The sequence below is a fragment of the Chenopodium quinoa genome, unplaced genomic scaffold (assembly GCF_001683475.1).
Source record: "Chenopodium quinoa cultivar QQ74 unplaced genomic scaffold, ASM168347v1, whole genome shotgun sequence".
In the NCBI taxonomy this organism is placed as follows: domain Eukaryota; kingdom Viridiplantae; phylum Streptophyta; class Magnoliopsida; order Caryophyllales; family Amaranthaceae; genus Chenopodium; species Chenopodium quinoa.
Window position 1 is genome coordinate 135,358 of NW_018742987.1, and position 18,585 is coordinate 153,942.

At 43.5% G+C, this 18,585-nt stretch overlaps 1 long non-coding RNA gene across 1 annotated transcript; it reads right to left on the reverse strand.

Moving 5' to 3' along the window:
• Window positions 1-110: 110 nt before the first annotated feature.
• Window positions 111-1,035, reverse strand: LOC110729517. Its single transcript, XR_002512921.1, has 3 exons — window positions 890-1,035; window positions 533-618; window positions 111-454 (listed from the first exon to the last, which is right to left on the reverse strand). It is a non-coding gene; the product is annotated as an uncharacterized LOC110729517 (long non-coding RNA).
• Between the last annotated feature and the right edge of the window lie 17,550 nt (window positions 1,036-18,585).

Here is an 18,585-nt window from a genome sequence, read left to right on the forward strand (position 1 = left end):
GTTGTGTATGAACAGGTTACATCTGAAATAAGGATCGTCTGAAGCTTTTTTTGACAGGAAATGCACGCCGATAATGTGACAACTATTTCCGAACCAAAAGAGTAGAAAAATTACCCTCTGAATTCTCAATCTTACTGTATTATTTATGAATTATGCAATACAGAATCCTTTTCTCAACCTAGAAACAACTTCGAATCATCAAAACACAGTATGCTCAAGTATAAAATTTCAAGTGAATTCGAAACTGAACAACTTTTGATTAACAAACAAAGAAAGTCTCAATCAGATTATTCAAAAAACAAATCAACACAAATTCTCAAAGATGTATTACTCTTGAATCTTGATTCAAGCTAAACATCCTCACTCGAACCGCCATTCGATTCGATGTTGCCCAATTCAGCCATCATCTTATCTCTATTCTGCATTTGCCTTTCCACAGCAACCATGTAGAAACCTGTATAATTTTCAATTAAAATCAACAACAACAACAATTTGAATGAAAGGACGAAAAAATAAGTAAAGAACATATTACCAACTGCACTTCCAAGAGCACAAAGCCAAAGAAGCCTCATTGACCATTTATCAGGTATTGTTCCTCTCGCCATTTTCTTGTCTTCCCTTAAACAAGAACCAAAAAAAAAAAAATCATTCAAGGGTTTGCTTAATTGATCAAATCAAATAATTAATATAACTCGACAAATAAAAATGAATTAAAAAGAGTAAATTTGTGAGTTGTGAGCTAGGGTTTGCTTAATTGATCAAATCAAATAATTGAAATTTCATATTTGAAATTCCGAATTTGAAATGAAATGCTAGTATCCAAACACTACCTAAAATCATTCAAGTAAGTGATCGAACAATTTAAAAGAGAGAGATTATAAAAGAGTACCTGGTTGGTAATTAGGAGAGAGATCCACCGATATTTTGTTATGTTATTTAAGTTCTTAAAATGGGAGCAAAATTTCCGAAGGTTTACTGGTTAAGGGTTTTAGACCTCAAAGTACCCTTAATCGATCGAGGAACCTCATAATAAGTAACCTGATCATACGGTATGACTTATCACGTGTAAAATTTGTGATTCTTTCAGGTTAAAAATTGAAAAAATAATAAAAATAAAAAATATAATCACTCTTAAATGGTCAAATCTTATTGTCTACAATGGACACAACCTCTATTGGAAGAGCTATTTAAAAAAAAAAAAAAAAAAAACCTCTATTAGAAGAATATGAGGCATCATAATTCATACTACAGCTGTCAATTCAGGTAAACGGGTCGGGTAAGAGTGGGTTGGGTTGGGTCAATTCTGATTATTTTCATAACCTATGCGGGTCAGGTTCGGGTTGGGTCATGCTTGAGTCGGGTTACGTCGAGTTATACTTCTTATCGGGTTTAGGTCGAGTTACATTCGGGTCAGGTGAACAATAGGTCAACTTTAATTCGGTTTTTCGCAGGATAAAACAGGTTAGGGTAATTCTCGAATTCGGTTCAAGTCAATAATTTGCGGGTTAGAATCAGGTCAGGTCATTCTCGTGTTTGAGTCGGGTTCGGTTCAAGTAAATAATTTGCATATTATAATCAGGTTGGGTCATTTTCAAGTCAGGTCATTCTCGGGTCCAAGTCGAGTTCGGTTCAAGTGAATAATTTGCTGGTTATAATCAGGTTGGGTCATTTCCAAGTCGGGTCATTCTCGGATTCAAGTCGGGTTATGTTCAAGTCAATAATTTGAAAGTTGTTTCGGGGTTTTCTGATGTCCTGCGGGAGAGTTACAATTCCGAGACTGGAACCGGACGCCTGTACCTGCAAAATAACGGAGACTCCTGAGAGCTCCGCCTCCAACGGTCAAGTTAGTACCTGATTAAGGAGTAATTAATACAGAAATTAAAGTAATAAGGTCTCTCTAGGTGAGAGTATTTAATGTAGGTAATCTGCTTTGCTAGCGAGATCAGCCGGTTATTAGTGTGTTCTGTCAATTATTCGGTCCCTTGATTAATGAGGATTAATCGAGTATTTATAGCCTTGGGAAGCGTGCAACTCTCTAGGTTTAAGGTAAACCTAGGGCCGATCGGGCTTCTAGACTGAAATGGGCCTTGATGGCCGGTTGTCCCATTTGGCATGGGTGGACACGTGGCGTGTCTTAAGTGGTCCATGGAGGACGCGTGGCGGAACCTGGTTGGTCCACTTGTCAAACGGTGCTTGGTGGATAAAAATCCCCTAATCATTTGCCCCTCACAGGTGGCACGCGACTGGTCACGTGTCGCCTGTGACAGGCGTCGCACGGTGACAGGCGACGGCCCGTTACAGGTGTCACCTTGCAGACGGCCGGGAGACTCTCCCGCCCAAATTTGAATTCGGAGGCGACCCTTCGCCTTCTCATTTTGCCTATAAAAGGAAGTGCTGACTTCGGTCATTTTCACATTTGAGAATTTTTGCGAGAACATTCGGACCCCTGAACTTGCTCTGACATTTTCGGACTTTTTCTGCCTACCGCCTGTTCTGACAAGCCGACTGACCCGAACTTTCAGGACTTCATCAACTGTCATCCATTCAGGTAACTCAGTTCTCTTACTCTTAATTTTCTTTTTATTTTTTGAAATGGCACCATGGAAGCACACGACACGCCCTAAGTTAGTGATCAGCCGGTCACCGGGGACGGCTGAATCTAGGACTAGGAGTGCCGCCTGCCCTTTTCTGGACCCATCTTTGCCCTTTATACAAAGTCCGACTGAATCTGTGTCTATGCAGAACGTGATGGCCAGAACAAAAAAGACTGCTAGAATATCAAACTCAGACGGCTCCTCCCAAAGGGTACTCCTTAGCGAAACATCTGACCAGGCGCCAGATGTGGAACGAGGCGACTGTCAAGCTGACAGTTCTGAGAGAGGGACCAAGGTGTTCCCTTCTCATCTAACCGTGGACATGTCCAATTTACCTTCTGCTCCTTCTAAGGGAGAGGAGGCGGGCCCCTCTAGGAGAGGGGAGGAGTCGTCCTCTTCGGACTCGTCAGGGGACGAGTCCGATTCCAGCTCTTCTGACCACAGTTCTTCTGACTCAGAAGAAAAACATAACCGCCTACAAGAGGCGAGAAGTTCCCATGCAGTGGAGAAGGGGGATAATTGGGCAGAGCCGTCCGCCTCTTACAGAGAGGAAAACACCCCCTACTACTGCAGGGTGCCCCGGGGCCGGATCGCAACCATGCGAGACAACGTGGCGAGCTTTATTGCTAACCACAAAATGGGCCCGGAGTATTTACTGTTTGTGCCGGATCCAGAAGATACTGTCGTCTGGCCGGCTGGTACCAGCTATGGTGACGGCTGTTTTGGCTGCTATGTGGCGGCCATCAAAGCTGGTCTGCGCTTCCCATTACATCCGGCTGTTCAGCGGATTTTAGATGGGTATGATCTGGGGTTATGGCAGTTAGCCCCCAACTCTTGGGTAAACGTACTCGGCTATGTGGCCGGGTGCGAACTGAACGGGGTGGAGCCAAGTTTTGAGGCTTTCGCCCACATGAACTATCTCAGCCGGACCCCTAAGTCGGGAGGTACCGGCTGGTATCAACTAACAAGCCACAGGGGTTACCTCATGACGAGAGGTAAGGCAAACAAATGGAAGGATTGGCGGAACACCTTCCTTATTATCGAGAGTTCAGACACGGAGCTGAACAAACGATTTAACAAGTGGAACAGGGATCCGCCTCTTCTTGCAGGCGGCCGCAGCATGCCGCCTGTTCCCCCAAAGGCTAAAAGAGAGATCCTAGACAAAGGACTCTTCAAAGTAGAGACTAGGGTGAACTCTACTTCAGGGGTACGAGAGCAAGTACCCCTACACTGCGTCCCGAGCTTCAAGTGGCTCTATGATGAGTACTTCTTGGCCGCCTGTGGCCTCGGCAGTCGGTGCTCTAGAGGTAGCCGGCCTGACGAATACTCTGTTCACGCCTTGTTTACTTGGGATTTTTACTAACTTTGCTGTTTATTTCTTTCAGCCGACGCCATGAGTAAAATAACAGCATCTAAGACTGCGGCGGCCATGCTGCGGGTTTCGCTAATGAAGCAGTCGTACGCCGACTCCCCCAGCAAGGAGGCACCCTTGGTAAGCTTTGAAAACTCTTCCCCTTTAAGTTGTATTATGCATATACTAACTCTTTTTGTTTTCAGTCTGGCACTCCAAGGGCTTCTTCCTCGCAACAGCCGGACCCCAAGGCCCGGAGGACGACTGTTGCAAGCTCTCCTGGGTCTTCCAGGAAAACAGTGGCGGCTGAGAAGCAGCCGGCCACTTCTTCAAAAACCCAAGCGGGGCCGCCTAGATGTATGGACCCTTGCTTGTAAAAACTCACTCTTGCTTCCTTCTTGATTAGGTCTAACTTGTTTTTCCTTCTGCTTAATGCAGCCGGCCCCCAGGGACTTGACTTGGTTGAGGTAGCCAAGTCAATGGTTAAAGTAGTTCCTCCCTCTGACAGGGAGGCGGTCAAGGGTGCCGGCACCCTTGACCTCGATGGAATTTCGGGGATCCTAGCTGAGGTATACCCTTTTGAAGTTCCAGGACGCCTGTTAACCCTTATGATTGGAAACTGACGCCTGTTTTTCTTTGTACTTAGGCCCTGCTCCGAGTCAACAGCCTTCGCAAGCCGATTGATCGGAAAAACAAAGAGGTAAAGGCCGCAAAGGCTATGGCCGCCTCCAGCTGTGATAAAGCAATGTTTCAAATTGCCCAAAATGAAGTACTGACCATTGATCTTCTTTATTATCAGGCGCAGGCGACCGCCGCTGTTCGGGCTCAGCTAGAGGCGGCCCAAAAGAAGGTTGACGAGCTGGAGGGGACCGTCACCAAACTTAAAGCCGAGCTGAAGCCCCTTCGTCAGAAAATGCACTCTTACGAAGCCATGGAGAAATCTTTGGCTAACGTAAAAGAACGCCTGGTGAACCAGGAGAAGAGTCTTACCCAAGAGCTCTCGGACAAGGCCGAGCAAGAGAAACAAGAGCTCGTCCGGGAGATGGTGGAAGACTCCGCCCAAATCCAACGCATGACCTGGGAACGACTGTTCCCCAGTGCCGACTTTGCCTCATGGGAAAGAACGTACCGCCAGTGTTCGGAAATATATAATCAACAGATCCTGGCGGCTGCTGAAGAAGAGGCGATGGACGTTGCGTTGGAGGAGGAAGAGGCTGTTGTGGCGCTTGTGCCACTTGGGGGTAAGGCATCAAAAGATGATGCAGCTAAGGCCGAGTCCAGCAAGAAGAGTGCTGACCAGGCGGCTGCTGCTGATACTGAACTGCCCCCTTCTTAAGCTTTAAGTATATTTTTTCTTTTCACGGCCTGCGTGCCGTTTGCTTTGTAATTACCCGGCCAGGGGGCCGGGGTTTTGAATATTCTGCTGGTCTTTTATGGCCGGCTCATTTTAATCAAATTTTTTGTTTTTGTTCAAATTTGTCTAAGTATTTGAAATTTGCTCACTAGACAGACTGTTGTGTATGGCCGAACGTTAAGACAGGTACAAATAGTAAGTATGCCGCCTATGCCCCTGGACGACTGGTTGTCTGTTTCCAGGATAGATGATCAGTCGGCCATTTAATCAATCGGTATTCGAACTCTTTATTCAATTTGACCAAGTAAATAGAATTACCAAGTAGCCAAGGAATTTAAGTAGGAAAACAAGCGGCGGGTACCGGTTGTTTCCCTTTATTGCCAATGTTGGCCTCTAATTTGTTATTTGTTAACCTAGCAAGAGTATTGGTTGAGAGCCTTTGTTTATAAAAACAAGTGGACGACTCGTACCTTTTAGGCTCAGTACTAAGTTTGAGTGACTATTAAGTTAACATAGGAGTTACTTAGTCTTCGTCACAATCTTGATTGAGTAGTAAAGGTATCAGGCGGCGTAGGCCGGCTAGACCCCTTGATTTACCAATGTTTGTTGGCTATTTACTCAATAGGTTATCCAGTAGGAATAGGGGTTCGAGTGCCCTTGTTTGTATAAAACAGGCGGACGACTCAAACTTTTTAGGTTCCATACCAAATTTGAAGGAGTGACTATGAGTTAACTTTGGAGTTACTCAGTCGCCGTCACTTTTGTTTGAGAAGTAGAGGTACCAGGCGGCGTAGGCCGGCTAGACCCCTTTATTCGCCAATGTTTGTTGGCTATTAACTCAATAGGTTATCCAGTAGGAATAGGGGTTCGAGTGCCCTTGTTTGTATAAAACAGGCGGACGACTCAAACTTTAGGTTCCATACCAAATTTGAAGGAGTGACTATGAGTTAACTTTGGAGTTACTCAGTCGCCGTCACTTTTGTTTGAGAAGTAGAGGTACCAGGCGGCGTAGGCCGGCTAGACCCCTTTATTCGCCAATGTTTGTTGGCTATTAACTCAATAGGTTATCCAGTAGGAATAGGGGTTCGAGTGCCCTTGTTTGTATAAAACAGGCGGACGACTCAAACTTTTTAGGTTCCATACCAAATTTGAAGGAGTGACTATGAGTTAACTTTGGAGTTACTCAGTCGCCGTCACTTTTGTTTGAGAAGTAGAGGTACCAGGCGGCGTAGGCCGGCTAGACCCCTTGATTCGCCAATGTTTGTTGGCTATTATCTCAATAGGTACCCCCTGCATTTATCCCAAGTAATACAGGCGGTCATCTGACTCAGATGTCAACTGCTACCACTGGTTTGGTTAGTGATAGAGTTATCCTTGTCTCAAAAACGGCTACGTGGTTGCCCTTTGGGACAGTCGTATAGGTGCCGTGTAATTAGTTTATAGAACAATGTTCCACCCAAAAGGGAGCTGCTCTCTGCGACGAATTTCATCCGAATGGATGCCGCCGGACGCCTGCTATAATGTTGGGACAGGTCGGATTAGTTTTTAAAAGTTAGATCAGTTGACTAGGCGCCTGGTCTGATCATTCGGCCGGTGGCCTTGGTAAGTTCTTGGTGAACGTAGGTGCTAAGTCAAAGAAGGGTAGCCGCCTGTTAGGCACAGGGTCGGCCAGGCCCTAATCTTTTTAGCTAAGTATTGTGAGTAAAATACTCAATGGAGAGTAGCCGACTGTAAAGGTACAGACGGCATGCCCCTCTGATGATAGAGTGAAAAAACTCAATGGAGAGTAGCCGACTGTAAAGGAACAGACGGCATGCCCCTCTGAAGATAGAGTGAAAAAACTCAATGGAGAGTAGCCGACTGTAAAGGTACAGACGGCATGCCCCTCTGAAGATAGAGTGAAAAAACTCAATGGAGAGTAGCCGACTGTAAAGGTACAGACGGCATGCCCCTCTGAAGATAGAGTGAAAAAACTCAATGGAGAGTAGCCGACTGTAAAGGTACAGACGGCATGCCCCTCGTAATACAAAATTGAATAGTAAGTGCCAACTTTATTAAGTAGCTCTTTACTTTACATCATTCAAAAGAAATATTTCTTAAGGTTATCTACATTCCAAGTTCGAGGCAACGGTTGTCCGTCTGGTGTTTCCAGACGGTAGGTACCGTCCCTGACTTCCGCATAGATTCGGTAGGGTCCTTCCCAGTTGGGAGTTAGTTTGCCAGACTCGTTAGCCCTACCAACTGCTTCCATTTTTCTAAGTACAAAGTCCCCTACTTTGAGTGGACGCCTGTGCACTTTCTTGTTGTATGATCTAGTCATTCTCAGGCGGTAGATTTCATGGCGCAAAACAGCATTGCCCCTCTTTTCAGGAAGTGAATCTAATGTCAGGCGCATAGCTTCCCAGTTTGCCTCTTCGTCATATAGCATTACTCGAAGAGTCGGCTCGTAGTGTTCTATTGGAAGAACAGCTTCTGCACCATAAGTTAGGAGGAATGGAGTTTCTCCAGTCGCCCCTTTTTCAGTCGTCCTAATGGCCCAAAGAACATGTGGTAGTTCATCTGCCCATAGGCCGCCTGCTCGTTCAATTTTTTTCTTGAGACCGTCTGAGATGATTTTATTAAAGGCTTCTACCTGGCCGTTTGCTTGTGGACGGCCGACAGATGCAAAGTAATGTCCAATTCCTTGGTCTCCCAACCAGCTTTTGAGAACAGGCGTCTCAAATTGGGGACCATTATCAAAAACCATAGACATGGGAACCCCGAACCGAGTGATGACGTTTTTCCAAATGAATGAAATTACATCTTTCGTCTTGATTCCCTTTACAGCCTCCGCCTCTACCCATTTAGTGAAGTAGTCAACGGCAACAAGTATATACCTTCTGCCGCCTGTAGCAGGCGTATATGGACCCAGAATGTCCATGCCCCACTTAGCAAACGGTAGTGGGCTGTGAATGGTAGTGAGGTCAGTAGCCGGACGGTGAATTAATTTGCCAAACCTTTGGCACTTGTCACATTTTTTCACCATCTCCATTGCATCTGCTTCCAAAGTAGGCCAAAAGTAGCCCTGCCGCCTTGCCCTTTGAGCAAGCATCCTACCACCTATATGGGAAGCACAGAAACCAGAGTGAAGATCATCTAGTATCTCTCGTCCCTTTTCAGGAGTAACACACTTTAAGAAGGGTTGAAGGTGCCCCCTCTTGTGCAGTTCCCCCTGTATCATTTCAAAACAGGAGGCTCGTTTTTTCAGTGATGCCGCCTGTTGAGGATCATCCGGCAGTGTACCGTTTGTCAGATATGCCCTGATTGAATCCATCCAGGTTGAGCTTCTGTCTAGAATTCCAATAGGATTTTCCTCGATGCTTCTCTTCTCCATCACTTCCCAAAACACAGTTCGAGGAGTATCGGAGGAGGCGGATGATGCTAATTTCGAGAGTGCATCTGCCTGGTTGTTTTCTGATCTCGGTACTTGGATCAGATGGAAATCCTCAAGGGAGCCGACTGCTTGTCGGACCGCCTGTAAATATTTGATCATGGCCGGATGTGTTGCTTCGTATTCGCCATTGTACTGACTCACTATCAGTTGTGAATCAGAACAGGCGTCTATTTTCCTTGCCCCGGCCGCCTTACACATGCGGATCCCGGCTAGTAAAGCTTCATATTCTGCCTCATTGTTTGAAGCCTGGAAACTGAAGCGTAGAGCATACTCGAACCTGTCGCCCTCTGGAGATTGACATACGACGCCTGCTCCACAACCGTTTGAAGTAGAGCTTCCGTCCACATATACCTTCCAGACTTGGTCTGGAACTTGAGAGTCAGGAGGACGAGTCATCTCTACAATAAAGTCAGCAAAGGCTTGCCCCTTCACTGCTTTTCTAGGCTCGAAAGTAACTTCGAGACTCTGCATTTCTATGGCCCATTTGATCATTCGTCCGGAGGACTCCATGGTGGTAAGGGGCCGCTTGATCGGTTGGTCGGTATACACGACGACTTCATGTGCCAGAAAGTAGGGCTTCAATTTTTTAACAGCCATGAATAGTGCAAGACCAAATTTCTCCACTAGGGGATACCTCAACTCGGCATTTTTCAGTACGTGACTGACAAAGTAGACCGGAAGTTGGCAGCCGTCCCTTTCAGCAAGGAGCACCGCGCTTAACGCATGATCAGAGACGGCCAGGTACATGTAGAGATTTTCTTTGGGCAAAGGGCTGACCAGCCTTGGCAAGGAATGCAAGTGAACCTTTAATTTCTGGAAGGCGGCCTCAGCATCCGGCCCCCATTCAAACCTTGCCTTTTTCTTAATTGCCTGGAAAAAGTATAGGCATTTGTCGCCTGATCGGCTTAGAAATCTTCCCAAGGCCGCCAGACAACCTGTTAACTTCTGAACCTCTCGGACGGTACGAGGCGACTGCATGTCAATGACCGCCTGTACCTTCTCAGGGTTCGCCTCTATTCCTCTCTGGTTGATAAGGAATCCGAGAAATTTCCCAGACTCAACTCCAAATACACATTTCTTGGGATTGAGCATGACATGGTGCCGCCTGAGTGTGGCGAAAGTTTCTCGGAGGTCCGTCAGATGATCTTTCTGAAGTTTAGTCTTAACAATCATATCATCAATGTATGCCTCGACGTTTCTCCCAATCTGATCAAAGAACACTGTGTTTATCATTCGTTGGAATGTAGCCGGGGCATTCTTAAGACCAAACGGCATGACCGTATAGCAGTATAATCCCTGATCAGTGACGAAGGCCGTCTTCTCCTGATCTTTCTTCCACAAAGGAATTTGATGAAAACCAGAATAGGCGTCCATAAAACTCATCAAGGCATGGCCGGCTGTTGAGTCGACCAGGTTATCAATTTTGGGCAGAGGGTAACTGTCTTTGGGGCACGCCTTGTTCAAGTCTGTGTAGTCTACACACATTCGCCAGGTGCCATTCGGCTTTTTAACAAGTACCACATTTGCAACCCAATCTGGGAAGTAACATTGCCGAATGAACCCTGCATCAAGTAATTTTTTGACTTCGGCGGCGGCCGCCTGACCTCTTTCTTCACCATGGTTCCGCTTCTTTTGCCGTACCGGCTTCTTTTTCGGATCCACAGCGAGTTTGTGTACTGCCAGATCAGGACTAATGCCTGGCATTTCATGGACTTCAAATGCAAAGATGTCCTTGTATTCTTTCAACAGGTTGTGAAAGTCATCACCAAGGTTTCTCAGAGCAGTCGTCCCAACTTTGACTGATCGGTCAGGGCGGGAGTCGTCTAATATCAGGTCCGTATGCTCACCAGCCGGCTGAGGGCGGAACTCATCCGGCCGGTCCTCTGCCAGTGATTGCTATTTTCTTGCCTTTCTGGCGGACTCTGTCTGGGACGCCTTTCTTTTTCTGTCGCCTGTTTCTTGAACAGGCGCACTTTCCTTGACATTGTCAAGGTCTGTTTTTTCTCCACTTGACCCAGTGGCCTTAGCAGTGGGTTTGACATCCGAGAGATAGCACTCTCGGGCCATCCTCTGATCTCCCCTTAGGGAGCCGACTGTTCCATTGTCCCTTTCAAACTTAAGCAGCATAAGTGACGGGATTATAACAGCCTTGGCACTATTCAGGGTTGGGCGACCCAGAATCATGTTGTAGGCAGAGAGTTCCTCTACAACTAGGAATCGGACTACCATGTGTCGTCCTTCCCCTTTTTCGCCCAGGCGGACGGGTAGATCAACTCGTCCCAGTGGGTGGACGACTCCTCCTCCAAACCCTATTAAAGGGTGGGAGGCCGGATGTATGCAGTCCGTCTGATATTTCAGTTTTGACAGACATTTGCTGCTGATGAGATCTGAAGAGCTCCCAGTATCTATGAGGATTCGACCAACTCTCTGGTTGGCCACTTTACATTCAATAACGAGAGGGTCGTCATGCGGCCCCCTTATTCCTCCTAGATCCTCTTCAGTGATGACAATCTCAGGAAATGTATATTTGGACGGTCGTTCTTGGTGAACGGAATTTACATCTAACCGCCTTATATTATCTTTGTTGCCCCTAATAGTGGGGCCACCTCCTGAGAAGCCGCCTGCAATGGTGTAGACGACTGCATCATCTGTATCGGAACTGTCGGCCTGTTGATTCTTTTTGGCCGACTGCTTTTTTGAGGAAGTATTCCCCGTAGATTTCTTGACATAAGTGTCAAGATCACCTTGATCAGCCAAGCGGTCTAGGTACCGCATGAGACTAATGCAGTCGTTGGTGTGATGACCAACGTCATCATGATAAGCACAGATTTTGTCTTGGTTCCGGTTGCTCGCAGAACCCTTCATGGGGAGCGGTTTCTCAATTGAGAGCCGTCCCTTTATTTCTTTTAGGATAAACTGGTTATCCTTGTTAAACACATACTTTGGGGAGTATGGTTTGAATTCCTTTTTCTTCTTGGCCGGCTGTTTAGAGGAATCAGCCGCCCAGACCCCTTTTCTTTTTTCATCTTTGTTGGACGACTGTTTCTGTCGTCCTTCTCTATTGTCGAACCTCTTCCCGTCCGACTGTTTCATTGTACACAGATCAGTCGCCTGTATATAGGCTTCTGCTTCAATCAAGGCCTCTTGAAGAGTCGCCACCCTTTTTCGAACTAAATCAAATTTGAAGGTAGACCCGTCTTTGAGACCTCTAAAAAAGTCAGTATAAGCTACCTCATCCGGTAACCCTTGAATCTGTATTCTCATCAGGTTGAACCGCCTGATGTAGGAACGAAGCCCCTCCTTTTCACCCTGCTGAATTGTTCCCAAATCAAGGGTCGTTTTCTTCGCAGGGATGTTCATTGCAAAGTTGGAGGCAAATAAGTAAGCAAGCGTCCTGAAACTGTTTACACAACCAGTCGGCAGGTTGCCGAACCATTGCTGTGCAATTCCCTTGAGAGTTGCTGGGAAACACTTGCACCAAGTGGGATCATCCAACCCTTGAAGGTACATCAGGTTGGTGAATGCCATCAGATGGTCTTCCGGGTTAGTAGTGCCATCATAGGCGCCTACTAAAACATTTTTTACTTTGGCCGGCTGAGCGGCTTCAGTAATTTCCTTGGAGAAGGCCGACGGCTGTTCACCAAGTCTAAGCAGCCGTAGCTGCCAGTCCATAGGTTGGACGTTTTTTGCTGCAGGTCCACCAAATGGAGGTGGCTGCATAAAATATTGTTGTTGCGGCACAAATGGCAAATTTGGTACCGCCTGCGCACTATGAAAGCCAGACTGTCGGGAGGTGCCGCCTGACTGACTCTCATGGTACGACTGAGTTGGCCTCATCGAGGCATTTCGCAAACTGTCCTGAAAATTTGAAGTAGAAGCCGACTCTGATAATCGGTCACTCCTCTTCTGCTCTAGCAGGTGCCGAGCATCTGTGAACGTTTGCTTTGACCCGTCCGCCTGAATATGACGAACCGGTTTCCTATTTCCCGTAGGATAACGGAGTTTTGTGAAATCAAGAGCAGACGGCTCCCGCTTCTTAGATTTAGGATGGGGAGTCGCTTCTCGCCCTTGAACTGGCTTCCTCTTCAGTGAAGTGGAAGGTTTTTTGGCCGCCTGCTCTTTGACTGAAGCAGGCGGTTTTTTGTTGATCAACTCTTGGATCTCTCCCTTGAATCCCCTCATGAAGGTCATGAGTTCGTTCCTTGTGATCGGAGCAGACCCATCAGTCGGCTGTTGCCGAGCAAGCGGTGCGCCTGCTGGCTCGCTTCCTGTTTGAAGATACTCCCGTTCCCTTATTTCAGTATGACGGGTACGGCGGGCCCTTAGGGTCCCGTCTGGAGCTGTATGAGTTTCAACTTCAAATTCACTTTCGGTATCATGGTCCGACTGAACTTGAGGGTCGTCTAGGGGACGCCTCTCTTCTGGAGTCGGTACAGACTTGGATGCCATCTCTGAAGTACTCTCCCCACAGACGGCGCCAAATGTTTCGGGGTTTTCTGATGTCCTGCGGGAGAGTTACAATTCCGAGACTGGAACCGGACGCCTGTACCTGCAAAATAACGGAGACTCCTGAGAGCTCCGCCTCCAACGGTCAAGTTAGTACCTGATTAAGGAGTAATTAATACAGAAATTAAAGTAATAAGGTCTCTCTAGGTGAGAGTATTTAATGTAGGTAATCTGCTTTGCTAGCGAGATCAGCCGGTTATTAGTGTGTTCTGTCAATTATTCGGTCCCTTGATTAATGAGGATTAATCGAGTATTTATAGCCTTGGGAAGCGTGCAACTCTCTAGGTTTAAGGTAAACCTAGGGCCGATCGGGCTTCTAGACTGAAATGGGCCTTGATGGCCGGTTGTCCCATTTGGCATGGGTGGACACGTGGCGTGTCTTAAGTGGTCCATGGAGGACGCGTGGCGGAACCTGGTTGGTCCACTTGTCAAACGGTGCTTGGTGGATAAAAATCCCCTAATCAAAAGTTACAATCAGGTCGGGTCATTTTCAAGTCAGGTCACATTCGGGTTCAACTAAGTATAATAAATAGATAATTATCATTTTTATCTAGCTAATTATTTCCTTTGACTATAATATATATGGCAATATACTAGGGAACGAACTATATTCTACAATTTAGAAAGCTAATTATCTCCTTTAACCATACAACAAATAAATATATACTATAATTAACTCTTAAATTTGAGGATGATGCTCTTTTCTTTTGCTGGCCTGGACCGACTTGGTCTCCCAAGACAAAATGCTTTGATCAACAATAATAAGGTGGTCTAAGTTGCATTTAAGGTGATTTGAAATCGGGTCAGGAACAATTTGGGTTGAATTTAGGCCGGGTCAATGACAAGTCATGTTTATTTCGAGTCGGGTTAGTAACAGATCGAGTTGAATTTTAGGGCTGGGTAAGTAATAGGTATGGTAAAATTCGGGTCGGAAGAATAACAAGTCAGGTTAAATTTGGGTCAGGTGAATAACAAGCCGGGTTGATTTCGGGTCGGGTTTGTAATAAGTTGGGTTAAATTCGGGTCGGGTTGAATTCAGGTCAGGTTAGTAACAAGTCGGGTTAAATTTGGGTTTTAACGGGTTAAAGCGGGTTTGGGTCAATTTCGATTCAAGTCGGGTTCGGTGCAAGTTAATTAAATTGGCCGTTGTAAACCGCTAAATCGGTGCAAGTTGTAAACCGGTAATTGTCCGTTTAAAAGCAAATTGAATGGTTCCACACACCCAATTGGACACTCGGAGGGTATTAGGGACCATGGTAAACATTTCGTCAATTTTTATTTTAGGGCGAAAAAAAAGTCAAAAAAAATCAAAATTGAAGACTAATATCCACACTTTTTAGAAATTTTGGAGGTTTCAGGCCCGGTGTCGAAAAGTCTTGAAATTCTGTGGGATACATCTCGGGGTCATATAATTCCGTTTGGAACCATATATGATCATTATTTGTTGTCATAAATGTTCGTGGTAGGTTTGAATTAATGAAATCGGTGCAAGTTGTAAACCAGTAAATTGGTCGTTTAAAGGCAAATTGGATGGTTCCACCCACCCAATTGGACTCCCGGAGGATATTAGGGACCATGGTAAACATTTCGGCAATTTTTATTTTCGGGGGAAAAAAATAAAAAAAATATCAAAATTGAAGTCTAAATTATCCACGCTTTTTGAGATATTTTGGAGGTTTCGAGGCCCGGTGTAGAAAAGTATAAATATTTTAGGGGATACATCTCAGAGTCATATAATGCCGTTTGGAACCATATATGATCATTATATGTTGTCATAAATGTTCGTAGTAGGCTTAAGTTAATGAAATCCATGCAAGTTGTAACACAGGTTATTAAATTGGCCGTTAAAAGGCAAATTGAATGGTTCCACTAACCCAATTAGACTCCCGGAGGGTATTAGAAACCACGGTAAACATTTCGTCAATTTTTATTTCCAAGCGAAAAAAAGTTAAAAATTCCAAAATTGAAGACTAATATCCACGCTTTTTGAGAAATTTTGGAGGTTTCGGGATCTGGTGTCGAAAAGTGTTAAAATTTTGGGGATACATCTCAGGGTCATATAATGTTGTTTGGAACCATATAATATCATTATTTGTTGTCATAAATGTTCGTGGTAGGCTTTAGTTAATGAAATCGGTGCAAATTGTAAATCGATAAATTGGTAGTTTAAAGGCAAATTGGATGGTTCCACCAACCCAATGGGACTCCCGGACGGCATTAGGGACAATGGTAAACATTTCGACAATTTTTATTTCCGGGCGAAAAATAAGTCAAAATTTTCAAAATTAAAGGCTAATATCCACGCTTTTTGAGAAATTTTGGAGGATTCGGGGCCCGCTATCGAAAAGTCTTGAAATTCTAAAGGATACATCTCGAGGTCATTTAATGCCGTTTGGAACCCTATATAATCATTATTTGTTTTCACAAATGTTCGTGGTAGGCTTGAGTTGATGAAATCGGTGCAAGTTATAAACCAGTAAATAAGCCGTTTAAAGGCAAATTGGATGGCTCCACCCACCCGATTGGACTCTGGAAGGGTATTAGGGTCCATGGTAAACATTTTGGCAATTATTATTTCCATGCGAAATAAAGTCTAAAAATTCCAAAATCCACGCTTTTTGAGAACTTTTAGAGATTTCGGGGCTCGGTATTAAAAAGCCTTGAGATTGTTGGGAATACATCTCGGGGTCATATAATGTCATTTGTAACCATATATAATCACTATTTGTTGTCATAAATGTTTGTGATAGGCTTAAGTTAATGAAAGCGGTGCAAGTTGTAAACCGGTAAATTGGTCGTTTAAAGGCAAATTGGATGGTTCCACCCACCCAATTGGACTACTGGAGGGTATTAGGGACCTTGGTAAACATTTCGGCCATTTTTATTTTCTGGCGATAAAAAGTCAAAAATTTCCAAAATTGAAGACTAATGTCTACGCTTTTTAAGAAATTTTGGAGGTTTCGGTGCCCGATGTCGCAAAATCTTGAGAATTCAGGGAATACATCTAGGTGTCATATAATGCCGTTTGGAACCATATATGATCATTATATGTTGTCATAGATGTTAGTGGTAAGCTTGAGTTAATGAAATCAGTGCAAGTTGTAAACCGGTAAATTGGCCGTTTAAAGGCAAATTTGATGGTTCCACCCACCCAATTGGACCTCAGAGGGTATTAGGGACCATAGTAAACATTTCGGCATTTTTTAATTTTCGGGCGAAAAAAGTCAAAAAAAAATTCTAAATTTAAGGCTAATATCCACACTTTTTTGAGAAATTTCGAAGGTTTTGAGGCTAGGTGTCGAAAAGAAATGAGATTTTATTAGATACATCATGGGGTCATATAATGCCGTTTGAATGAATTCATATATGATCATTGCATGTTGTCATAAATGTTTGTGGTAAGCTCGAGTTAAATTAGTTAAATCGGTGCAAGTTGTAAAGAATGTAAACTGGTAAATTGGTCGTTTAAAGGCAAATTGGATGGTTCCATCTAGCCCATTGGATTCCCGGAGGCTATTAGGGACCATGACAAACATTTCGGCAATTTTTATTTCCGGGTGAAAAAAAGTCAAAAAATTCCAAAATTAAAGGCTAATATCCACAATTTTTGAGAGATTTTTGAGGTTTCGGATTTCATACAAGTAATTTCATAAGGTCCTCAGCCATTTAAATTAAACTGAAAAAATTATCCAAAAATAAATCATCAAGATACCCTTAAGTCTCCAACTTTGAGAGAAGGGAACATTTTTGAGCTACAATTGATTATCTGTTATGTTTATTCTTGATACTAACCAATTCTAGAGTACTGCCCAAGATCAAAATATTACGGAGTACACATTTTCGGAATATGTTTGGTTAACAATCTTAACATATCAATGGCTACGCTAACATAATAGAGTATTGACTTTGTTGAGTGTATACATTATAAGACATCATCCTAAAGTATGATTGTTGATTTTTTTTTTTTTCGACAGCGATGTATGATTGTTGATAAAGATTACATAACCACTAATCCGTGGTTTATACACACGGGTGTACAGTGCTCATCGTACACCCGGATAAATAAAAAAAAGGCGGAAAGAACATCCTGTGTTTCATAAAGAACATACATGTATTTGACAAAGAACATATTTGTATTTGACAAAAACATGAATTACCAAAGAACATAGAGATATAATAAAAAGAACGAGATAAAAACTTGATAAAATTTTCTGAAAAATTACACATTATTAACGGGAAAAATTTAGAGGTGATAAAAAATCGAGTAGGGCCGGGCCATATCATAATTTCTTGTGCCCAAACCCGTAGAAAAGTAGCGGGTTTTCGGGCTTTTTTCGAACCCGGTTCGAGTTTTAACTAAAAATGCATTTTTAGGTTTGCCCAAACCCACCCTATTTCGGGTCGGATCGGGTCGGGATGCGAGTCATGCCAATGTTGATCACCTCTTAAAAAATCCTTACCAAAGATATCATTTCCCCAAAAAATAGTTTTCTATCTCTCCAAAAAAAAATTCAACTTCCCATAATAATTTAGTTTTTTTTTACTCTAACATTATTTTCAATTAAAAATAATTTAAGATTTCAATATAAAATTTCAAAATATTATATGTTAAAAGAACATAATTTATATTGTAAAGTACATATAGTTAATACCTAAATAATACATTAATCAAACTCAAAGAATATACGATAATAAAAGTAATTTAAATATGACATATGATAATAAAAAATAGAATTTGGGAGTCACTACGACCTTAAAGAACATACACGCCAAATTCAAAGAACATACTTTGTATTATTAAACCCAAAAAAAATATATGTTTATCAACATATGTTATAATATAAAGAACATATAATTTTACTCAAAGAACACATTGATCACACTCAAAGAACATATTAAAGGTATGTTCTTTGTCAAACATAGGTATGTTCTTTATCAAACACTATATGTTCTTTCCGCCTTTTTTTGTTTACCCGGGTGCAGCATGGTGCACCCGGGTGTATTATCTAATTTTCACATAACCACATGAATTAAGTCCAAAATGACTTATTTTAACCCTATACTTCATACAAATATACAATCATACATGTCACATTACATGATTTATCAATAGATAAAAATGGATGTTTTAACATTGCAAGTAATTTCCAGCCTGATAACTCGACAATTGATAAGCTGATAACCATCCTTCATATAGTCAGTATTGTGAATCCTTTCCGTCAATATTATTGTCCTTGCCAAGACAAAACACACGCAGCACCATCTAACCTCTCACTTGCATCGAATCATCGATAAACCTTACATCAGTTGCAACATAGACAAGTACATTCTTCGCAGGCATGATACA